The sequence below is a fragment of the Protopterus annectens genome, chromosome 12.part0, assembly GCF_019279795.1.
Source record: "Protopterus annectens isolate FY-2018-M chromosome 12.part0, PAN1.0, whole genome shotgun sequence".
NCBI lineage: Eukaryota > Metazoa > Chordata > Ceratodontiformes > Protopteridae > Protopterus > Protopterus annectens.
The window spans coordinates 19,495,965-19,520,935 of NC_056746.1; the positions used below are offsets into that span (position 1 = coordinate 19,495,965).

A 24,971-nucleotide genomic window follows, 5' to 3' on the forward strand; every position below is an offset into this window, starting at 1 on the left:
GCACAATGACCTCCCCTGATCTAGATGTGAATCCCTTCATTAGGTGGGCTATATAAAATGTTTTTCTAACCACTTTGGCCACGTGGTTGTCAAATGAGAGATTGCTATCAACTTGGGTCCCCAGGTCCCTAAGTACTTCTTCTGTACTTCATGGATTACCACCTATGTGGTAATTAATGGCACTTTGTTTTTGCCAAGGGGGATGACTATACACTTTTTGGCATTTAGCTTGAGGCCATGGCTCTGGCACCAGTTGTCTGTTTCTTTGAGGCCCTTTTGGAGAATGCTTGTGTCGGCTGGAGAGTCGATTATGGCGCCCAGTTTGCAGTCATCTGCGAAGTTGGTCACCACAGTCCTTCTGTGTTGGCCTGTATCTCCAAGAAATATATACCGAACAAGAGAGGTCCCAGGACTGAGCCTTGTGGGATGCCACTTGTAACTGGTTTGGAGTCTGACATGGCTCCAGCAATTCTAACCATGTGGGTTCAGTCCTTGAGCCAGTTTGCAACCCATCTAGTGATATAGGGGTTTATATTTAAGCTGGTTAGCTTATCTATAATGCCCGAGTGGGGTATCGTATCGAAGGCTTTTGCGACATCCAGGTAGGCTGTGTGGACCACCTTCCCCTCATCAATGGCCTTGGTTACTGTTTCAAAGAAATCAACCAGGTTTAAGAGGCAGATCTGCCCTTAACAAAGCCAAACTGGGTAGGATCCAGTGTCTGTAGGTCCCCATTATCTTTATTTATGAGGTCCATGATGATCCTTTCCATAGCTTTGCAGACCAAGCTAGTCAGGCGTATGGGGCAATAGTTTCCAGGATCTGTTGAGGCACCACCTTTGTGGAGAGGGACCACTGTTGCTGTATGCCACTCTTTGGGTACATATCCTGTAGTAAGGCTGAGATTAAGCAGTAGTTTTATGTTTGGGTTTAGCTCTTCTTGGAGTTCATGTAGGACGCAGTCCGGGACACAGTCTGGTCCCATTGATGCTGTGTTTTTTGCTTTGGAGAGGGCAGCTCTTACCTGAGCATCTGAGATGTCGGGGGGGGCAGCACTCTGCTGGGATAGATATTTGCCCTTTTGGTGGGGGGGAGTTTGTGCTGAACCTGTCAGCTAGGATGTTGGCAATGTCTGTGGGTTCGGTGTATTTTTTGTCATTTTGGACTAATTCTGAGCATATCTGGGAATTCCCACCCAGGTTCCTAACGTAACTAAAGAAAGCCTTGTGATTATCCTTAGTGTCCTGTGCAATTTTTCTCTCTAAGCTGGCCTTATACGATTTTATGAGTGCCCGTAGTTTTTTGCTAACACTGATCAGAGATGCCTTCCCGTTTTGGGATTTTGCTCTCTCATGTAGTAGCTTCCTCCTTCTCTTGGGTTGGGAGGGTGGCCTAATGGTTAAGGTGTTTGCCTTACAAACACAAGGTGCAGGGTTTGAATCTCAAGTGATAATTAGCTAGGCTTAAAATGGCTCACAAGAGCGGTTAGCGTAGTACTAACATATGAACCTATAATTTATGGGTGGGAGGATGGCATAATGGTTAATGTGTTTACCTTACAGACACAAGGTGCAGAGTTCGATTCTCACATGGGGTAATTGGCTAGGCTTGAAATGGCCCACAAGGGTAGTTAGCCTAGTACTAATCTATGAACCCATTGTATAGTTTGTTTATGGCTGGGGTCCACCAGACAGGACGTCTGCCTTTGGAGGATTGGATCTTGGTTTTATTTGGGATTGCATGATCCATGCATTCCTGAAGGTGTTCATAGAATATGTTTATAAAGGATTCTGCAGTCTGGGCCGTATTTTCCACAGGCCCGAGGGCCTTGAAGGATTCCACCTCAGTTTTGAGGAGTGTGAAATTTGCTTTAGAGAAGTTTTTCACTGTGGTTTTCAGGGCAGGGGGTGGAGTCAGGATGTGAATATCCAGTGAGATTAGTTTATGGTCTGATCTTACCAGTGAGGGATACACTTCTGGTCTGGAGCATAGAGTCCCCATGTTGGTGATGATCAGGTCCAGTATGTTTTCCCCTCTTGTGGGAGTGGTAACAAGTTGTTCCATAGCATTTGAGTTTATAAATTCTAGGAACCTTTGGGCTAGGGTGTTGGAGCTAAACTAAGGGGTTGGGAGGGTGGCCTAATAGTTAAGGCGTTTGCCTTACAAACGCAAGATGCAGGGTTTGAGTCTCACAAGGGATAATTGGTTAGGCTTAAAATAGCTCGCAAGGGCAGTTAGCCTAGTACTAATCTATGAACCTATAATGCTCCCAGTCTATGTTTGGATAGTTGAAGTCGCCCAATATAATGGTGTTTGGAGAGACCTTCATATTTTCCAGTGTTCTCAGGAAGGCCGAGTGGGGTTCCTGGGTTTGGGAGGGTGGTCTGTAGCAGGCTATAAACTGGAAGGTAGTTTTACCCACTGTTAGTTGCCCATGGATAGTCTCTGATGCTTCCTGCTGTGCCACCAACCTGGAGGTGTGGGTATCTTTGACGAATATTGATACTCCCCCTCCTTTTGTGGTTCGGTCCAAGTTTTGGGGCCGAAAAGCATGGTATGTGGTATAACCTGGTAGTGCTGGGGTGCTCTCGAGCCTTGAACCAGGTTTCTGTTACTGCACAGATATCAATGTTCTCCATGCTAAGGAGAGTTTCGAGTGCGTGCATCTTGAGGTTTAGACTTCTGGCGTTGAGTAGCATTACTCTTAGTTTCTTATCCCTTGTGATACTTATGGAGGTGGGTTTGTCTTTTGAGCCTTGCCTAAAAAAGGCACTATGGGGGTAGCAAGAGCCTTTGCCAATATCCGAAAGCCCAGGGGTGACAGGTGTAAGCCGTCCCTAGCGAAGCATCATGGCTTGTCTAGCATGTTATCCCAGGCTGGCAGGCATTGGATCCCCTTTGAATGACACCAATACTTAAGCCAATTGTTGAAATTGATCATCTTGTCTTCATATTGTGGCATCATTGTTGGCGAGCTTAAGATGCTACTCGAGGTCAGGGTCATACCAGCCTGGGCTACATGCTCAGAGAGCTCCTCTGTGTCTTTTCATGTAGTCCAGTGAGGTACGTCTCAGGTCATTCACACCAGCATGGACAATGACTGAGTCATATTTGTACTTGCCTTGGAGTGACCTGAGAGCTTGTGTTATGTGGCCGGTCCTAGCACCCGACAGGCAGCTCACCGTGACCACCTCCTTGTTCAGCCTGGTGAGCGGGACGTCAGTGTGCCTGACAATAGTTACCTATTACAAGTGCATCAGGTGTGTTGTTTAGCCTTAAGGGCTGTGACTGTTCGGCACACTGGCTTTATGAGCTATGTGTTGCACGTGTTTTGTTTTGGGGTAGCAGTTGCTTGGGTGTCTGCTTTGGAGGTCTCTGCTGCTTAGGCAGATTTTTATTTAGAGCTTCCGAGTATGTTTTTGTGTGTTTGTGTTTGGTTTGCTGTCGTGGTAGGTCTATGTGAGACTGGAATTGTAGTGAGTGTGGTTTCCTTCTCTTACTGACTGGTTTTGCCAGTACTGAGTTGAGAGAGCTTAGCCTCCAGTATGGCTATATGGTTGCATCTCTCACATGTTTTGGAATTTGTTGGTAGGAGGAGAGGGTTGTCTGTGTACATGAGGCAGTTGTAACATTGCCTCAAGATTCCCAGATTCACTTGTGTGTGTGTGTATGTGTGTATATGTAGATATATATATATATATATATATATATATATATATATATATATATATATATGTGTATGTATATATATATAATGTGTATGTATGTATGGATATATATATATATATATATATATATATAGATATATATAGATATATATAGATATATATGTATAATATATAACGTATGCTGCTGTATTCACATTTTACAGGCAATCACCTCCCACTATTAGCTGGGTGCAAATCACTCTCTCTGCTTGATTTGGAGATGTTTTCTGGTATTGATCACTTTGGCTTTGTCCTTTACATAAATACTGCAGCAAATCAGATTTTTCTCTTTCTTATGTCCATTTTTATTGTTCACGCCTTTCAAAAAATCTCTAGGTTTTATTTACATTTTTGCACTACATTGGTTACTTCTTCCAAACAGCCCAATGTTTTTTGTCTATATAATGATTTTTTATGGATCTGTTCTATTAATGAACACAAAAATGCATTTGAAAGTTTTGACAGTTTTTCCTTGTCCACATATTTTTCTTTCCTCTGCTTTCTCTCTTAATCTTTTTGAATATCTTCTATCTGCAAATTCTTAGGTTTTTGCATAATAGTAACTATACATAATTTATTTCTTATCCTCAGTAGTCCACTCTATCTTCTTTAGGGCTATTTTTTGGCCCATCAGTTCTTTTGGACTACTACTTCCTTCTACAATGGGGCAAGGGCATCTTCTCCCTGAACCTGGCCTAACCCCACTGTTGCAATGTTTCTGTGTCGTGAAGATTCTACACGGTCAGTTTTTCCAGTCCTGGAGCCAGTGCACATATGAGGATTGGGCTCTTTTTTTTATCCTGGAGCTTGTGTACCCAGTTGTCTTTTTTTATTTTTTAACCTACTTCTGTCCGTGACATATGCTACATAAAATGCATTGTATACATCAATGTCTTACCCAGTAATGTATAGTTTATTTAAATAGAAGCTCATTGCTAACCGGTGTCCTGCCTTTTCCTACATTCTACTATAGCTGATTTTGGTTATATGTATTTTTCTGGATTCCAACGTGTTCTTGTTAAACAAATTTGTAAGGAAAGCAATTTCATGTATTTGCAAATCACTAGAAGAAATGCTCATTGCAGGTTACCAATCTAATGGCCTCAGAGCCTTTTTAAGAGAAAATAGGTAATCTCTCAAGCACACACCTGTTCCTCCATCATATTTTGCTTATGTCACAGATGAGGTTTAGATCCTTAGAATGGGTAATTGTTGTGCCGTTTGTTTTGCCAATATTTGGCATATTCATCAGGCCTGGATCTGAGAAGGCCTTTTAGGCTAGGTGGTGATTGTCCCTCGGTAGTCTGTAGGAGACAGAGTACAGGGGCAAGGGTTTGAGGTGATCTACATAGGACATGCTATTTACACTATGTAGTCTTTTAATGAGGAATCTCTGTGGCCACTATAGTTGTTGCAAATGCATGATCAGGTACATGCTGAAGAGTGCAGTCTACTTGAATATTTGTTTAATGAGGGCTAAGCATAGTGGGATTATGATCTCCTTAGATCTGGATGCCATGCTGTAACTTATAACTTGCCCCACATAGAAGGTTTTCTCACCACCATGGACACATGGTAATCAATGTTCAGGTTACTGTCAACCTGAGTTATCAAGTCCATTACCACTGGGTCTACTCTTAGGCGAGTGTTATCAATGTTGCAATTTGCAGGGGTGGTAGTCTTCCTAAAGGGTATAAATATGCATTTTTTGGCATTGAGTATTAGGCCATGTTTCAGACCCTCCTCGAGGGTATTTACATCTTTGGAGGAATCAGTCATTGCACCCAACTTCAGTCATCTGCAGATTTGGTCACCCAAAGACCCTCCATATTTGCTATGACTTCAGAGAAGTGTATTCCAAACAGGAGCAGTCCAAGTGCTGAGTCCTGTAAACAATACTAGTAACAGGCCTAGCCTATTGGTGGAGGTGGAACCCCCCCCCCCACAATTTCATGTGTCCTATCCATGAGCCATTTGACTATCCATCGGGTTACTGTGCAAGTCCCTCTTGAAGTATATTGACATTTTTTGGAGATTCAGTGATTGCACCTCATTTGCAGTCATCAGCAAAGTTAGTCAGCCACAGCCCCTCTGTTCTGGCCTGAACTTCAGAGAAGTATATTCCAAACAATAGGGGGTCCAGCACTGATCCCTGTGGAACCCCGCTGGTTGAGGTAAAGTCCCCAACTTTGAGTGTGATCTGTCAATGAGCCAATTAGCCACCCACCTGACAACTAAGGGTTGATATTTAACTGGGAGAGTTTATCAATGATGCCTCATTGTGGGACTGTGTCGAAGGCCTTTGCTAAGTAAAACATAGGTTGTATGCACAGATTTGCCTTAATTTATGGTGCTGGTGATGTTTTTGAAGAAGTCTACCAGGTTTAACAGGCATGACCTGTCTTTGACAAAACCAAACTGTTGGATCAAGGGTTTGGAGATTACCTATGTGCTTATCCATTGGGTCCATGATGATTCGTTCCATGGCCTTACAGATAAGGCTGGTTAAGCTTATGGGTCTATAGTTTCTGTAGTCTGTCACACTTTTAATACTCTTGTCAAGTGACATATGACAAATGGAAAAAAAAATTAGTTGTAAAACTAGCAATAAAGGGTCAATGACACAAATGCTGTTAGCCACAGTTATACGGTCACCTTAGTCAAAATTCCTCCTGCATGCCAGTGTATGAGAGTGTGCATGTGTATATATATTGTTACAAACACAAGGTGCAGGGTTTGAGTCTCACAAGGGATAATTGGCTAGGCTTAAAATGGCTCGCAAGAACAGTTTGCTTAGTACTAATCTATGAACCTATATCCACTGTGTGTGTGTGTGTGTGTGTGTGTGTGTGTGTGTGTGTGTGTGTGTGTGTGTGTGTGTGTGTGTGTGTGTGTGTGTGTGTGGATATAGATATATAGATATATAGATATATAGATATATAGATATATAGATAGATATAGATATAAAATGTGTGTGTGTAGACATACAAATATTCTTGGATATATAAAGACATAAACATATACAGAGAATACATTTTAAACAACCAAAGCAATACATATGAAACACCTAATGACACAACGCATGCATTTATTTATTTAAATTATCTGTTTCCATCTAGGGGGAAGTGGTCGCATCAACACAGCCATTTCTTTGTTATTGTACATTAAAATGTTGTTAATGAAATAAAAATAAAATAAAGATTTGAAAAAAACACAGCCATCTGAGTCACAAAAGAGGCAAGTTTGAGAAAAGCTATGAGAAACTGTTGTGTGCACTTCATACAAAGTTTTAATAAAATACACTCATGTATCACATATCCAGCACATACAAATTTGACAAACCTTCAAGAATGCCTAGAATTGCAAGCCGGTCAGTAAGTCAGTGCATGACTGTGGTTTTACAGCCACTTGAATATAAACTTAGATTACAGTTTGCATGCACACTTATGCACACAGATAGGAAAATATATGGAAATGCCGAGACTACATTTGCTTCAACTTTTCAGGTGTTAACCAGTGTAACTCTCTTGCAGTCAAATATTCAGAAAACGAGTGAAGGATCCAAACATTTTACCACAGTGCAGGGAAGAAAAAAGAAAATAAATTCAGTTGGATGGAATCTGTATTATACAGACAGTTACTTTGTGATTCCTGAAGGGTGTCAACTAATGGGAAAATACTTTTAGTTCAGTAACAAGGTTCATTTTCAAAGTTGACATGTATTTTTATTGAAGCATTGTAAGATTTTATTCTTCTAGACTATTAGGACATTTGCAACTCACTGGGTTTGTTTCCAAGATGCAATGCTGTCCTGTGAAATGAGGGAAACTGTCTTATAAATGTATGTATGCATGAGTGCATGCACTAATCAGCAACACTGTTGCTGATAATATGAAAAATAATTATTAGCGAAGGGGAAAAAGCATGTAACAGCAAGCATGAAACAAAAACAAACAACAAAAAAATACAATTGCTTAGGCTGGGATAATCAGTTTTAGAAAAAACTAGCACATACTGAAAATGTCATTTCACTGCTGCAAAGGCTACAGCTCTGAATGTGTGTGACTAGAAAGCATTTCTGGCTGATGCTAAATCAGTCACTCAACTAATCTAATAGCCTATGGGTGGGGGAAGGAAATTACAAACGACATGCTGTAAAGTCTCCCTCCCCCCACTGAAGTTTGTGAAATCTGACCTGCAGTATCAGTATGCTAATAAGCTTCTGTGAAAACCCTGCCTTTGTGCGAACATGTGACTTACACTGCTCTAAAATGTAAATAAAGTCTCTAGCAAGCAACTGATTTTAGAAACGAGATAGTGCCCCTTTAATTTGTTGTAAGCTCTGTTACAGTAGTACAACAAAATTACTGTTGGAGTAATACAGCAAAATTACTGTAGCACAGAATAGCAAGATGTGTTTGATGGTCCACTTCTAGTAGTCACAGACTATACTACCGTGATGTGGTACCTTAAGAAAGGGGGTACAAGGCCATACCCTCTTTGCCAGTTGGCAGTGATGGTCTGGGAGCTGGCTGTACTGCTATTTCTGACTCTCTGTAGGTCTCATTTATTCCATCAGAGCAAAACATAGCACCAAACAGACTAAGCAGATCCTGGACAGACATTCACAAATTTATGTTCCATGTCGAGTCTTTCCTGAACTTGATCCGGATGTGGGGAACTCATCAAGTAGGTCTGTTCGCCTTCTTTCAAAACAGACAAGTGAAAAAAGTTCTGTTAAAGATATAGCGCATCTTTCTTTCAAGCAAGACTGCAAGGGTATTATTCCCATGGTCGGGAATGTTCTGTATGCTTTTTCACCCATTTCCGTGGTTCCCAATGTACTTCTAGAGATTTAGAAAGAATTACCAGAAGTCATTGTGGTAACCCTTCTTTTGGCCCAGGCAGAGTTGGTTCTCCCTATTAATAAATTTGGCCAAGGGCAATTGCCGCAAGCTTCCTCACAGTCTGGATCTGTTTATACAGCATCACAGGAAAATGGTACACCCCGTTTTAGAGCAATTACATCTGACAGCCTAGATGATTCTATTTTGATACCTTTTGGGCACTTGTTTTGTGAGGATGTACTCCAGGTGGTTAAAGAAAACCTGCAACTAGAAAATGTGATGTTTTACAAGTGGAAGAGATTTTCTAAGTGGCACTTAGCCAATAATAGAGGCCCTGAAAAGGTTAGACTCCTCTGATTTTGAAATATTATTTATGCAAGTCTTTTCAAGGTAGTTTGTCATACGCTTCTATCAAAGGGCATCTTGCTGCCATCTCACCTTCTCTTTCTGTGGTTAAATAGTGTTGAACGTGAGACCCCTTCAAAAGCAAATTCCTCCGTCCTGGAATCTCAACTTTTTTCTTGAAAAATTGACCATACCTCCTTTTAATCTGCCTTTCAGGCTAATTTGCAGTTTGTGAATTTGAAGGCTGTTTTACTTATTGCGCTGACATCTGCAAGGTGAGTTCGTGAGCTGCAAGTTGTCATGGTGGACCAACTCTTTCTGATTTTTCATAGGGACATGGTTGTGTTACGCACTAATCTATCATTTATGCTTAAAGTTGTTCTTGAATTTACCTTGAATCAAGCCATCAGTCTCCCAGTATGCTATCCTGATCCAAAAAAACAAGGGAGAAAATATTCTACGTACTTTGGATGCAACGTCTTCTCTGTTCATACCTTCACAAAGCACTGTAAACTGGATTCCTCTCCTCTTCAAGGTCCAGAGCAGTCTTTGCTAGGACCATTCTCCAGGCGCTTATACTTCCACCTCCCAGGTAGATAAAGCTTTGGGAATCTACCCAAACTGCTACTGGTAGTGGGAATGATGAACATATTACAGTTGTGTTAAGTCCCACTGTCCTGTAACAGTAGATGTTCAAGTTCTTCACTGCCTCAGTGGACGCGTCTACCTGCAGTCCTCCAGGTTGCGCATAGTTGAGCTGGGTTTCGGTTTACTCTTGTATGAGTATGGCTTTCGGGTACATTTTTCATCTGTATGGTTATTTCGATTGAAAAATATGGTATTTATAATAGACACAAGTGATTAGCTTCAAGAGGAAATGAGTAAAGCAAAGAACGATTGGAAGGAAGTTCCTGAGTATTACACACTAGACATAAACAAGCTGTATGTATGGAGTGTACTACTGATATGCAACTTTCAGGTTTAAGATGCTATAAGATGAGGAGTAACACATTTTGCTGACATCTTGTTATAAACAGGATATGTAAAAAAAAAAAAAAAAAAAAAATCATCAAATTGTCATGCTGACAGGATTGCAGTTTTTTTTTTAAATATAATGGAAATGTTAAAGGAAAACTCCATTGTGGAAGTATGTTTTTGCTGTTTTTTCCCCCAAAGTTATTGTAATGCAGCAAGTTCACTCTCTAGGTTCTTTTTGTGAAAATTTTAAAAAGGAACGACACCACAGATTGTTTATTTTATCAAGCTTTGATGTTGCCTACATTTTAACACTACCTTTGGACTCTGTATACTTTAAATATAATTCCAGAGTCTGCACACATGGTGTCTGGCATCTTGATTTTTTTTAACCTACCTCTAGGTATCCCACAATGCAGTGTTTGACTTTAAAATATTACATCATAGAGCCTGAACATGAACATAGCTCACAGCAGGAAACAAAGTTCATGGGTTATCAATCACAGCAGCAAACAGCTCAAATTTGCCACTTTGACAGATACGAAGGGGAGGTATGGGGGGGGGGGTTAAGGACTACAACTCAGGCATACCAAAAGAATGAAAATTAGCCACTTTAGAAAGAAAAAAGTGAAAGGCACTGAGAATACTGTTCTGAGTGATTATCCTTGTTTGTCTTTTAAGTAGTCGTTGAAAAGCAAGAAATGGTAGTTACCTGACTAATAGAAAGCAGGGCATACGTGAAAACGCACGTAAAGTCAGTGCACTGATAGGAGCTTAGGGGCTATGACGTAATATTTTAGAGCCAAATGCTGAAATGTTGTCTATCTAGAGGTAGACTAAAAATCAGAATGCCTGACCCCATCTGGGTATGCTCTGGAATTACATTTAAACATGTAACGAAAGAATGTAGATACCAAAAGTGGTGTTAAAATCTAGGAAACATCAAGACATGATGAAATAAACATGTTTCAGTCTGTGGGTGCAGTTCTCCTTTAATATGTTTTTTGGCAAATCTGTCGTTATAGGCTGTGCCATATTAATGTGAACTTGTTTCACTGCTTTCATCTCTTCTTCCTATACTCCACTTCAAGTCTCTATTTTTGCACACAAGTTAGTTATGGTGCTTTCTAGTCTCATGGATGTGAAGTGGTAATGTGAGCCACAGGTATCTTGTACACCTTCTGTAGCAGAAGTGCTTGTGTTGTTCTACATCTCTGGCCAAAGAATGTAATTCAATTATGTGCTCTTTCAAGGATGTCAGTTTGTAGTACTGACTTGCCCCCCCCCCCCCAACACACTTTATAGGGTATGACAGCTATCAGTAATCCAGGAGCTGTTAACTGACACTTCAGAGATCTTTATCAGCTCTTCACCATTTTTTACAGTAGGAAGATAATCTTATTATCTTGAATGACCAGGAAGTTCCACGGTCAGGGTAAACCACAGCTAATGCACGTTACTTCCTTGCATAAAAATGTCCACTGTTGGTACATACACCAATAAATCCACGCTGAAGAGGTTTCTTCAAATTTCTACAGCAATAATGGATGTTTATTCTATAAAAACAGGTTCAAAGACAGATACGAAACAACACAACGTCAGTGCAGCAAATAACAATCCAATGATTTACCCGGGTTTCGTCCGCCAAGACGAACTTCATCAGAATAACTAAACTAATTACTGCTTCCCTTATATATGCAAATCCACCCAATTGTTTAATTGATTAATTGTTGAATATGCTGCTTAAATCAGTTTGAATAGAATGAAATATTTAAAAATGTATAGACGTAATAAACGTAATAAATGTAAAACTCATATAATACTTATAAATTCACTATATATGTTGTATAAAAAAATCATAAAATAAAACAATTGTATAAAAAATTACATATAAATACAGAAAGTAAAATACTATATTTTAATCTGATGTTATGAATATGTATTGTGATGCAATGTTATGTGTGTCTTTAGTTGTTTCTCTTCAATATACATATATATGTATATAACACTCCACCCTAATTATATGAATACTATTCGTTGTTAAACATATGTACATATCTTATAGAATGACTTATACCACTGTGTTTGTCACTCCTTTAAGTTTTCATAAATACCTATCCATTTCCCATCTATTATATTATGGTGTACATAGAGTGTATATTAAATATATTCCACTTCCCTAGTTATAAAATTGTAACTTTTTTTAACTGTTAACTGGAAATATGTTAGGCTGTGTTATGACTTACCCTTAATATGATTCTTCATAAGGATAGGTTTAATGGTACAGTATTCATTCAACCCCGGCCAATTGTGGGCATTCAATAGAATCTGCCATCTTAACTCCTGTATGTCCAAATCATATTTTGTATATCTTCCTTGTGCATCATTAGGTATGTGATCAATGACACAAAATTTAAACCTGTGGTCGGCATGTAATTGAATGTGTCTGACTAGGGCGTTCGTGGTTTTCATATGCTTTATGTCCAAAAGGTGTTCTTTTATTCTACTCCTAAATTTTCTACTTGTCTTACCTATATAAAATGCTTTGCAATGTTGACAAAGTGCAACATATATAACATTTAAGGTATGACAATTAAAGTGCCCTTTAATTTTAATATTATACAGGTTTATCTTAATTTTATCCTTTGTGTCGTTGATGTACCTACATGTTGTACATCTTCCACATTTAAAATTGCCTATGGGTCTATGAGTTTTATGTCTCTGTACTTCCATATTGTTCTCAAAATATTCCTTAAGGGATATAACCTTTTTGTATACAAACGTGATGGGTCCCTGAAATATTTGTGCCATCATGTTATCATTAATAAATAAGCCCCAGTTTCTTTTAACGATGTTCTTTATAGTTTGAGAAGAATCATCATATACAGAAATGTATAGGGGTATCTGATCTTTGTTTTCATTATTCATTTTACTTATTTCTTTATCATAGCCATAACATAGTATGGCTTGGTATATTCCTATATGTCTCTTGGTTTTAACTTCTTGTTTGATTGTTTCACATAAGATTTTTGGATAACCCCTATTTAAAAACATATTTTCCATAAATTCCAACTCTTCAAAAAAATCCCCTTCTTCACTAATCATCCTGGCCGCCCTGACCATCTGACCCTTTACTACTCCCTTTTTCTGGTGGTCTGGGTGCCAGCTGTCATAGTGGAGGTAAGAATTTGAAAAGGTCGATTTTCTGTGAATATGTGATTTAAGCTGCCCTCTGTTCTTATCATATGTTAATTGCACATCCAGATATGATATGTTTTCATAACCAATGTGGTGTGTAAATTTCAAAAATCGAACATTATGGTTTATATATTCAAGAAATATTTTTAATGCCATTTCATCGTTATCCCATACTATAAAAATATCGTCCAAATATCTGGAGTATATTTTGATATGTTGTTTAAATGGGCTATTAAATATGTAATTATACTCCCAATATGTCGTTATTAAATTTGCATACATGGGGGCACATGCTGCCCCCATTGCAACTCCATCAATTTGTTTATAATAATTACCTTCATAATACAAATAATTGTTATGAAGTACAATTTCCATAAGGCTAATCAAGGTGTTAATTTTTGTCTGGTCAAATATTTTGGATTCAAAAAGCTGTTCTTCTAGCCAGATCAATCCTGTGTCGTGTGGTATTGATGTAAAAGATTGCATACATCTATTGTTACCAGTATATCTCCGTTATTCATCTTGAATTGGTTCATCATATTAAGGAAGTCCCAAGAATCCCTGGTTATGTATGGAAATTTGGACATACTTTGTTTAAAGTGATGGTCCAGATATTGACTAATGAAACATGTTTTGTTTCTCTTTCCATCCACTATTGGTCTAAATTGTAAATTAAGACCTTTGTGAATTTTTGGTATGCCGAATATTCCACTGATAACCGGGAATTCATTTTTCAGATATTCATATTCATCTTCCATTATTTCACCCTGCATTAACATATCTTCCAATAACTTATCAATTCTTTTGTGAGCAATATTGATTTCATTTAAGCTTATTTCAGAATAAGATTTACTCAATAACATAGCAGTCATGTAGGAAACATAATCCCCTTTATCAGTTATAACGACACCACTGCCTTTATCAGGCCTCATTATCCTGATATCTTTGATGTTTAATATATATTTCAGTATTTCTTCCTCACTTTCAGTCATATTACTATGTATAGGTGTTCGATACTGTTTGAAAAATTCCCTAATGTCCAATTCAACCCATTTTTCAAATGTGGCTATTTTATCATTCATAAGTGGGTTGAAAGCACTGGGTTTAATCAAATCAGGACATGTATTATTCCTATTGTCATGGGTATTACCATCAAAGAATATTTTTAATTTAATTTTCTACTGAATAATTTTAAATCAATAATTGAACCAACTAATCTCCCCTTTCGACAGGGTACAAAATTAAAACCTCGCGAAAATAGGTTAGCATGTTCACTATTTAATTCATGTTTAGAATAATTAAATATTTTGTAATCTCCGTAAGTGTTAGTTATTATTTTTGGATTACTTAAAAATTCTCTATCAATTGGTTCAAAATTATTAGTTGATATACATAGATTAACGTTATCCAGGTAATTATCAACATTTAAGTCAATATGGAAATTAATAGGAATATTGTTTTCATAGTTTTCTGGAATTTCATTATTTTCATAGATTGTGTTATCACTGTTCTCACCATTACTAATCATAATTTCTGCTGTATTTACCAGTTGATCATTCATTGCATTGGTTAAATGGTGTATCAAATCAGGGTAATCATATGTAGTAAAGTTCAATAAAGTTTGATCTTCCTGTTGTATTTTAGTTAATTCTTGCTGCGTTTCACTTTGATGAATATTTATAAATGATGTTTCTTCAATTTCATTTTTATCTACTTGTTCATCCACATATACAACCCAATTCTACTCATGTACATTATTATTGGCTTGCATATGATTGGTATTGACACATACACCATCTATTTCTATACATTTGTTACATACTAAATCATCCTGTGAGTATAGACCTAATGCAATATCACATTCCATGGATAGTGGATTATCAATTTGATTAAACTTATAATCATACTGTTTTACATAACTGGAATATGAACCATATTCCCCAGTGATATTATTAATATTTGATTCTTGTTGTACGTATGAATAAATTGCATCAAACACATGTGTATGACCCATAGAATGTTCATAGAATTCATTGTTGCATTTAAACAAACCTTGTGTTTGATGCTGTTGACATAGTCCCAAAGTTTGTGTGTCGGTCAAATCGTCCATGTCCATGGATGTATGCACGTTGTCAGTAGTTCGATACAAAGATGGATTCCTCATTTGCGACTCTTCCATCCGGCTTTCGCGTTGTTCGCCGATAAAAAACCTCTTTTTGGTCTGGCCCCCATGTTTCTATATTCATCGTCTACTTGCTTAGTTCCACGATTGAGGAGCCTTTCCGAACGCCTGACTCCTTCATCTGCGTAGTTTATGTTGTATTCATTGGGGCCATTCTGTTGCGGGTCTTCGTTATTTGAAGTGATATCATGTACTTCCTGTCTCTGTCGTGTTCGTTCAACATACTTATCGTTGCCATGGTCACAATGATTGTTTTTTGATTTTGGATAGATTTCACCCATCTCATATCTTTTTATATCTCTTGTAATTTTATTGCATTTTTTATTATATAAAATGTCACAACTGGAGTCAATGTCTTTAATGATGGTAGTGTATTTCGTATAGTGACTGTCAAATGAAGGATCTTGACTGATGTTTTGATTAAGTATATCCAGTTCCTTGAGCATATTATCTATTCTTATGTTGTTATATTTAATCATAATTTCCATCATCTGTATTCCAGTATTGTTGAATAGTTCATGTAACTCATCAAGCATGCTTTCATTATTTTCACTACCATTTGGGTATTTCCAAAGCCGTAATCCTTTGGGAACCATATGCAAGTCTATGTTTTTCTGTAAATAGCTATTCTCTAATTGTACTCGCTTATATTTGAATAGTTTCATTTCAAAAGTTCTTAGCATTTCATACATTGCATCACTATTTTTCATTTGTAATGGTTTAAGTGTACTGTTCGTTGTGTTAAATGAAAAATAATTTTCGCGCCAAGTTTTGAAATGTGAAGTGTTCGTAATACAAGTAGTTTCTCCATTGGTACGCTTACCTTGCGTTGGCGCTGTTGGAGAATGCGGCGTAACCTGTGTAAGTGGTAATCCAAGAGAATCATCCACTCCTAAGGTGTTGTCGTGGCTGTTTTTGCTCAATAGTTTTTGAATGAGAGCCGAATGCTCTCTCAACTGTGCATTAATCTGCTGGAGTATTACTCCGGTGTCCACCGGAACCACCTCGTCTTCCATATTAACACAAGACCAAAATAAAACACAAACTGGTAATGAGCGACCAGGAAGTTCCACGGTCAGGGTAAACCACAGCTAATGCACGTTACTTCCTTGCATAAAAATGTCCACTGTTGGTACATACACCAATAAATCCAAGCTGAAGAGGTTTCTTCAAATTTCTACAGCAATAATGGATGTTTATTCTATAAAAACAGGTTCAAAGACAGATACGAAACAACACAACGTCAGTGCAGCAAATAACAATCCAATGATTTACCCGGGTTTCGTCCGCCAAGACTAACTTCATCAGAATAACTAAACTAATTACTGCTTCCCTTATATATGCAAATCCACCCAATTGTTTAATTGATTAATTGTTGAATATGCTGCTTAAATCAGTTTGAATAGAATGAAATATTTAAAAATGTATAGACGTAATAAACGTAATAAATGTAAAACTCATATAATACTTATAAATTCACTATATATGTTGTATAAAAAAATCATAAAATAAAACAATTGTATAAAAAATTACATATAAATACAGAAAGTAAAATAATATATTACTAATCTGATGTTATGAATATGTATTGTGATGCAATGTTATGTGTGTCTCTAGTTGTTTCTCTTCAATATACATGTATATGTATATAACACTCCACCCTAATTATATGAATACTATTCGTTGTTAAACATATGTACATATCTTATAGAATTACTTATACCACTGTATTTGTCACTCCTTTAAGTTTTCATAAATACCTATGCATTTCCCATCTATTATATTATGGTGTACATAGAGTGTATATTAAATATATTCCACTTCCCTAGTTATAAAATTTTAACTTTTTAACTGTTAACTGGAAATATGTTAGGCTGTGTTATGACTTACCCTTAATATGATTCTTCATAAGGATAGGTTTAATGGTACAGTATTCATTCAACCCCGGCCAATTGTGGGCATTCAATAGAATCTGCCATCTTAACTCCTGTATGTCCAAATCATATTTTGTATATCTTCTTGTGCATCATTAGGTATGTGATCAATGACACAAAATTTAAACCTGTGGTCGGCATGTAATTGAATGTGTCTGACTAGGGCGTTCGTGGTTTTCATATGCTTTATGTCCAAAAGGTGTTCTTTTATTCTACTCCTAAATTTTCTACTTGTCTTACCTATATAAAATGCTTTGCAATGTTGACAAAGTGCAACATATATAACATTTAAGGTATGACAATTAAAGTGCCCTTTTAATTTTAATATTATACAGGTTTATCTTAATTTTATCCTTTGTGTCGTTGATGTACCTACATGTTGTACATCTTCCACATTTAAAATTGCCTATGGGTCTATGAGTTTTATGTCTCTGTACTTCCATATTGTTCTCAAAATATTCCTTAAGGGATATATCCTTTTTGTATACAAACTTGATGGGTCCCTGAAATATTTGTGCCATCATGTTATCATTAATAAATAAGCCCCAGTTTCTTTTAACGATGTTCTTTATAGTTTGAGAAGAATCATCATATACAGAAATGTATAGGGGTATCTGATCTTTGTTTTCATTATTCATTTTACTTATTTCTTTATCATAGCCATAACATAGTATGGCTTGGTATATTCCTATATGTCTCTTGGTTTTAACTTCTTGTTTGATTGTTTCACATAAGATTTTTGGATAACCCCTATTTAAAAACATATTTTCCATAAATTCCAACTCTTCAAAAAAATCCCCTTCTTCACTAATCATCCTGGCCGCCCTGACCATCTGACCCTTTACTACTCCCTTTTTCTGGTGGTCTGGGTGCCAGCTGTCATAGTGGAGGTAAGAATTTGAAAAGGTCGATTTTCTGTGAATATGTGATTTAAGCTGTCCTCTGTTCTTATCATATGTTAATTGCACATCCAGATATGATATGTTTTCATAACCAATGTGGTGTGTAAATTTCAAAAATCGAACATTATGGTTTATATATTCAAGAAATATTTTTAATGCCATTTCATCGTTATCCCATACTATAAAAATATCGTCCAAATATCTGGAGTATATTTTGATATGTTGTTTAAATGGGCTATTAAATATGTAATTATACTCCCAATATGTCATTATTAAATTTGCATACATGGGGGCACATGCTGCCCCCATTGCAACTCCATCAATTTGTTTATAATAATTCCCTTCATAATACAAATAATTGTTATGAAGTACAATTTCCATAAGGCTAATCAAGGTGTTAATTTTTGTCTGGTCAAATATTTTAGATTCAAAAAGCTGTTCTTTTAGCCAGATCAATCCTATGTCGTGTGGTATTGATGTAAAAAGATTGCATACATCTATTGTTACCAGTATATCTCCGTTATTCATCTTGAATTGGTTCATCATATTAAGGAAGTCCCAAGAATCCCTGGTTATGTATGGAAATTTGGACATACTTTGTTTAAAATGATGGTCCAGATATTGACTAATGAAACATGTTTTGTTTCTCTTTCCATCCACTATTGGTCTAAATTGTAAATTGTTAAGACCTTTGTGAATTTTTGGTATGCCGAATATTCCACTGATAACCGGGAATTCATTTTTCAGATATTCATATTCATCTTCCATTATTTCACCCTGCATTAACATATCTTCCAATAAGTTATCAATTCTTTTGTGAGCAATATTGATTTCATTTAAGCTTATTTCAGAATAAGATTTACTCAATAACATAGCAGTCATGTAGGAATTAAAATGTAGTCAATGGCATTAAAAATATTTCTTGAATCTATAAACCATAATGTTCGATTTTTGAAATTTACACACCACATTGGTTATGAAAACATATCATATCTGGATGTGCAATTAACATATGATAAGAACAGAGGACAGCTTAAATCACATATTCACAGAAAATCGACCTTTTCAAATTCTTACCTCCACTATGACAGCTGGCACCCAGACCACCAGAAAAAGGGAGTAGTAAAGGGTCAGATGGTCAGGGCGGCCAGGATGATTAGTGAAGAAGGGGATTTTTTTTGAAGAGTTGGAATTTATGGAAAATATGTTTTTAAATAGGGGTTATCCAAAAATCTTATGTGAAACAATCAAACAAGAAGTTAAAACCAAGAGACATATAGGAATATACCAAGCCATACTATGTTATGGCTATGATAAAGAAATAAGTAAAATGAATAATGAAAACAAAGATCAGATACCCCTATACATTTCTGTATATGATGATTCTTCTCAAACTATAAAGAACATCGTTAAAAGAAACTGGGGCTTATTTATTAATGATAACATGATGGCACAAATATTTCAGGGACCCATCAAGTTTGTATACAAAAAGGATATATCCCTTAAGGAATATTTTGAGAACAATATGGAAGTACAGAGACATAAAACTCATAGACCCATAGGCAATTTTAAATGTGGAAGATGTACAACATGTAGGTACATCAACGACACAAAGGATAAAATTAAGATAAACCTGTATAATATTAAAATTAAAGGGCACTTTAATTGTCATACCTTAAATGTTATATATGTTGCACTTTGTCAACATTGCAAAGCATTTTATATAGGTAAGACAAGTAGAAAATTTAGGAGTAGAATAAAAGAACACCTTTTGGACATAAAGCATATGAAAACCCCGAACGCCCTAGTCAGACACATTCAATTACATGCCGACCACAGGTTTAAATTTTGTGTCATTGATCACATACCTAATGATGCACAAGGAAGATATACAAAATATGATTTGGACATACAGGAGTTAAGATGGCAGATTCTATTGAATGCCCACAATTGGCCGGGGTTGAATGAATACTGTACCATTAAACCTATCCTTATGAAGAATCATATTAAGGGTAAGTCATAACACATCCTAACATATTTCCAGTTAACAGTTAAAAAGTTAAAATTTTATAACTAGGGAAGTGGAATATATTTAATATACACTCTATGTACACCATAATATAATAGATGGGAAATGCATAGGTATTTATGAAAACTTAAAGGAGTGACAAATAGAGTGGTATAAGTCATTCTATAAGATATGTACATATGTTTAACAACGAATAGTATTCATATAATTAGGGTGGAGTGTTATATACATATATATGTATATTGAAGAGAAACAACTAAAGACACACATAACATTGCATCACAATACATATTCATAACATCAGATTAGTAATATATTATTTTAGTATTTTACTTTCTGTATTTATATGTAATCTTTTATACAATTGTTTTATTTTATGATTTTTTTATACAACATATATAGTGAATTTATAAGTATTATATGAGTTTTACATTTATTACGTTTATTACGTCTATACATTTTTAAATATTTCATTCTATTCAAACTGATTTAAGCAGCATATTCAACAATTAATCAATTAAACAATTGGGTGGATTTGCATATAGTAATTAGTTTAGTTATTCTGATGAAGTTCGTCTTGGCGGACGAAACCCGGGTAAATCATTGGATTGTTATTTGCTGCACTGACGTTGTGTTGTTTCGTATCTGTCTTTGAACCTGTTTTTATAGAATAAATATCCATTATTGCTGTAGAAATTTGAAGAAACCTCTTCAGCGTGGATTTATTGGTGTATGTACCAACAGTGGACATTTTTATGCAAGGAAGTAACGTGCATTAGCTGTGGTTTACCCTGACCGTGGAACTTCCTGGTCGCTCATTACCAGTTTGTGTTTTATTTTGGTCTTTTATTATCTTGAATGTTGGAGAAATGTGCTTGTTTTTACTTAGACATATTTTACATGCTCTGTGCAAAAGGGGTAGAACCATCTGTTTTTGAATTTGTGTTGGAAGATTTTTGTTTAAAGTGAGGCACAAATGTCATTACATTTCCGTCTTCTGTTGCAATAATGGCTGTTAATGTTTTATGTTGGCGTATAATTACACTTCCTCAAAACAATCCTCTTTACCCATGGCATAGGGGGATAAAGGCTTGCATGCGATCCAGATGCTCTGTGTTTTTATTAATTGGAGCAGGAAGTGGGAGGATGAGGTTGAGCAGTGTACTACTTGCTCATCCTTGGGAAGGGGGGGGGCTAACTCACTACATGGGTGACACTCGGTGAAGTTCGTGGTGGTGCACCTCATGGCTTCTGTTAGAGAGGGACCTGCTACTGCACTGCAGCCTCATAGGTATGGGTCAGTCACATGGGGAAGATTTTGTGCTCGTCCCCTCCTACAGCTTCTGAGGAACGCTAATGCTGCCAGTCTTTGGGGGATGTCCGGAGTTGTTGGGGGGGTCCTGATGCCCGCTAACTGATGGCCCTGTGGATACCTTTCATATTGTAGGGAAACAAATGCTATGGTGGTAACCCCCCTCTGTAGATTGTATTGGCTAGGCATAGCATAGAGTGCTGATGGTCAGCACACAGAAGAGTTTAAAAAGATGTCTCTGAGCATGACATAGGAGTTTTGTGCTGTGTGTAAGACTTGCTTTCTGTACAAGTGTTGCAGTTATGGAAAAGCATACATGTAGCAAGTACATAACTGTCAGAAGGGGGGAAAATCATCAACTACATGCATTGATTCTGTTTCTGTTCCTCTCTTGCAAATGCAATGGAAATGTTCAGCCACACTGTGCACGTTTTCATTTTATATGGTAGCAGCTACTGACATTAGTAAGTTTTAAGAAATGGTTATTTAAGTTTGCGTGCAAATCTGGCAGGAAAAACAACAGGTATCACCATGTGTGTGGTATGTCGTACTGGCAGAAAAAAATTCCTATGCCAGAGCTCGATAGGTTATGCTTAAAAAGGTTTGTGGACTTTTTCCTTCCTTTGAATCTGGGCAAAAGTTGGGTGAGATTTCCTTTCCTTTGACTCGTGGGAAAATGAGTTAGTTTTATAAAGTACATGCAAGTCTCTAGTGTGTAAACCTTTGTTGTAGGGAGGAAAGAATCCTAAGGATTGAGTTAAGCTGTTGGTGAGGGGTTAATGTTAACGCATGTGATATGAGTTCTAATAGTGCCTGATGCATTTTTTTTGTGTGCTGAAAATGTATTAATAAAAGAAAAGTATGTAAACTAAATAAAGGGAATTGTTAAATATGGGATAGTTCATTGGATGAAAAAAAACATCACTAGATATAAAGAAAATTTGAGTAGCATTCTAGTAGAGGTGTGACTATTGCTTTAGCTTCTCTTCATACTTTTATTTACAATATGTATTTCTGTAACTTCATCCTTTTTGAATACGTTTATCAAGCAATACAAGTTAGATGTGATTTTCACAAAGAGAAGCAACATTAAGGGCATTTCCGTCTTAAAAAAAAAAAAGGTACTATAATTACAAAGAAGGGTAAAGAAACTATTATCTTGTTTGTGGGATGTGGTTGTAGGCATAATGAATCTTCTCACATTTTTATCTTTTACAGAAACTACCTTGAAGTAAGCTGTAGATGTCTGTATCAGTAACTCTGTCTTCTGCTGCAGATATGTTTGGTTCTTACTCATGAGTCTCCTGTGTGGATTTGGAGGAGTATTGGCAGTACCAGTTTTAGCTATACTACTCTGATAACAATTAGTTTATTTGAATTCTAGGGGCATGGAGATCATGGAAATGGGTATCTATTGTCAAAATATGTGCTGTGCTTGATAGTTGCCCATTTCAAAAACTGATGGAGACATCGGTGATGTAAAAGCAGAGTTGGCCCAAGGGGAAGTGAAGCTGTGAAATAAGTAATAATGATCTGGAATATGTCACTGAAGCAGCATGATTTCCCCATACCTACATTTTATGTAGTGGAAGTTGACCTTTTCTATAAATAACTTTGCTAAATGGTCAGTTTGCCCTATTTCTTTTGGATATTTTTAAATTATTCTTTTTTTTTTCTTTAGGGGGAAGCTGGGGCGGTATCCTCCATGGCCAGGAAAGGTGAGTATTTGCTAAATTCAATTTTATTATATGTTGTAGATAGCATTGTCTATCGGACTGTCACCTGTAACATTTTGATATTGTTAACATTTAAACACACGCCTTAGAATAATCACTTTAGCTTTAGTCACAGCAGCAGAAGCTAATGGAGGCCAACCATCTTCATTAAGACCTGATAAGGCTAAGTGGAAAGGATGCCAGCTGAATGCTTATGTAAAGAACTTCAAATATTTAAACTTCAGAAAATGAGGCTACACAGATAAAATACAAGCTAGAGATTGTATAGTGAACATGAGATGGTAAAGATTTAGAGAAAGTAGGTTGTGACAAATTCCTCTCTGATTGCGTGGAGACTGAGTGCAGATGTCTTACTTGCTTTGTAGGTGATGCTGGTGTAACTTTTTATAAAATAATACTGTGCATTGTTTTGGTTGTCCTGCAGAGTGAAGAAACCAAGCTAAGAGGGTGTAATTTACGGAACGGGGCTGTAGCAACACTCACTAGCCTGCTGTTTAATTCTTTTTTTTTTTTTGTTTTAAATATAGTCAAGAAGCTGCTGCTTCTTTAGTTAAGAAAATCAAATCGGACAACTTTACATGCAGTGTCGAGAGAGCTTGATGTTACAGATGAGAAATCTGCAGACTGCAAAGACCTGACCCACCAATCTTAAAAGAAAATTGTGAAACAAATTGTAGATGACAAAATGAGTTTGCTGCTGATTAGATGTCCGAGCCCACCAGCAATGTTAATGAGGTTTCTGCGTCTGTAAGTGTTGAACCTCCCACTCCCTCCAGTGAAGCGATCTCCAGCTTTGATGCAAGGTGGTTATGGCTCCTTGGCTGCAGCCATCAAGAAAATGGAAGCTAAGATTTCCCTCCAAGAGCCATGTACACTTTCTTCAGGCCTATGTCTCTCCACATTTGACGTTCGGGAAACTGTGATATTGGTGATGCTAGCCTTACTGAGAATTGTTCGAACATCAGATGACCTATGACTTTTGTTTTCAACAACGCAAACAAATAGCAGGAGTATGCATCTCAAGTACAAGGTGTCAGTCAAATGCCATTAGTTATAAGTCTTTGTAGAGACATGTGAAAGATGCACTGAAAAAGATTAAACATGACAGTCCAGCTCCTACTGTATGCCATTAAGGCTAAAGTACCAATATTTAGCTAAAAGAAGAAAACTGCTGCCTTCTACTTGCATTTGTCAAAGGGTAATAAATGTGCTCAGGTATTGTTTATAGTGTAAACAGAACAAGAAAATCAACCAATATTCCTGGAACTCTTGACCTGTAATGGCTAGACCTACAACCATAGGCTCCATTCATGTGCGGTGGTTGTGCCCAACAAATTGTAAAAGTCTGATTTCCATTGTGTACTTATAGAATTGCTGAACTCTTATTGTCAGTGGTAAAATACAGAATAACATCCCTACTGAAACTTGTCTTGAAAAAAATGTGTTTGGGTTCGTGTTCATTTTTTGTTTTCTATATATGCACACTAATCTATTTATGTAGGAATGTGTGTGTATAACACACACACACACACACAAAACAACCTAGCCCAGAACAAGTAGAGCCATTCATGTTTCTCTCTAACCTAAAATAAACATTTCTTTTCATTCCTTCCTCCATACAGTTATTACAAAATGTGCATTACATATAGTTAAACTCTCTGCCATTTCCTAATCTGTTAATTGCATGATCTCAGTCTATATTTTTTTCTCTCTCTCTCTATGCTCAAATTAACATACCCCCCCCTACATAACCGCTGAAACTTCTTAACATACCTTCTAATAAATGCCCATAATACATAGGGAC

At 36.8% G+C, this 24,971-nt stretch overlaps 1 long non-coding RNA gene across 1 annotated transcript in view; it reads left to right on the forward strand.

Annotated features, from left to right (window-relative positions):
* Positions 1–24,591, forward strand: part of LOC122816336 — a 60,989-nt gene extending 36,398 nt beyond the window's left edge. The window contains exons 2-3 of the long non-coding RNA XR_006367074.1: positions 23,113–23,149; positions 23,695–24,591. This is a non-coding gene — a long non-coding RNA (uncharacterized LOC122816336). The remainder of the gene's footprint in view (positions 1–23,112; positions 23,150–23,694) is intronic.
* The last annotated feature ends 380 nt before the right edge of the window (positions 24,592–24,971 follow it).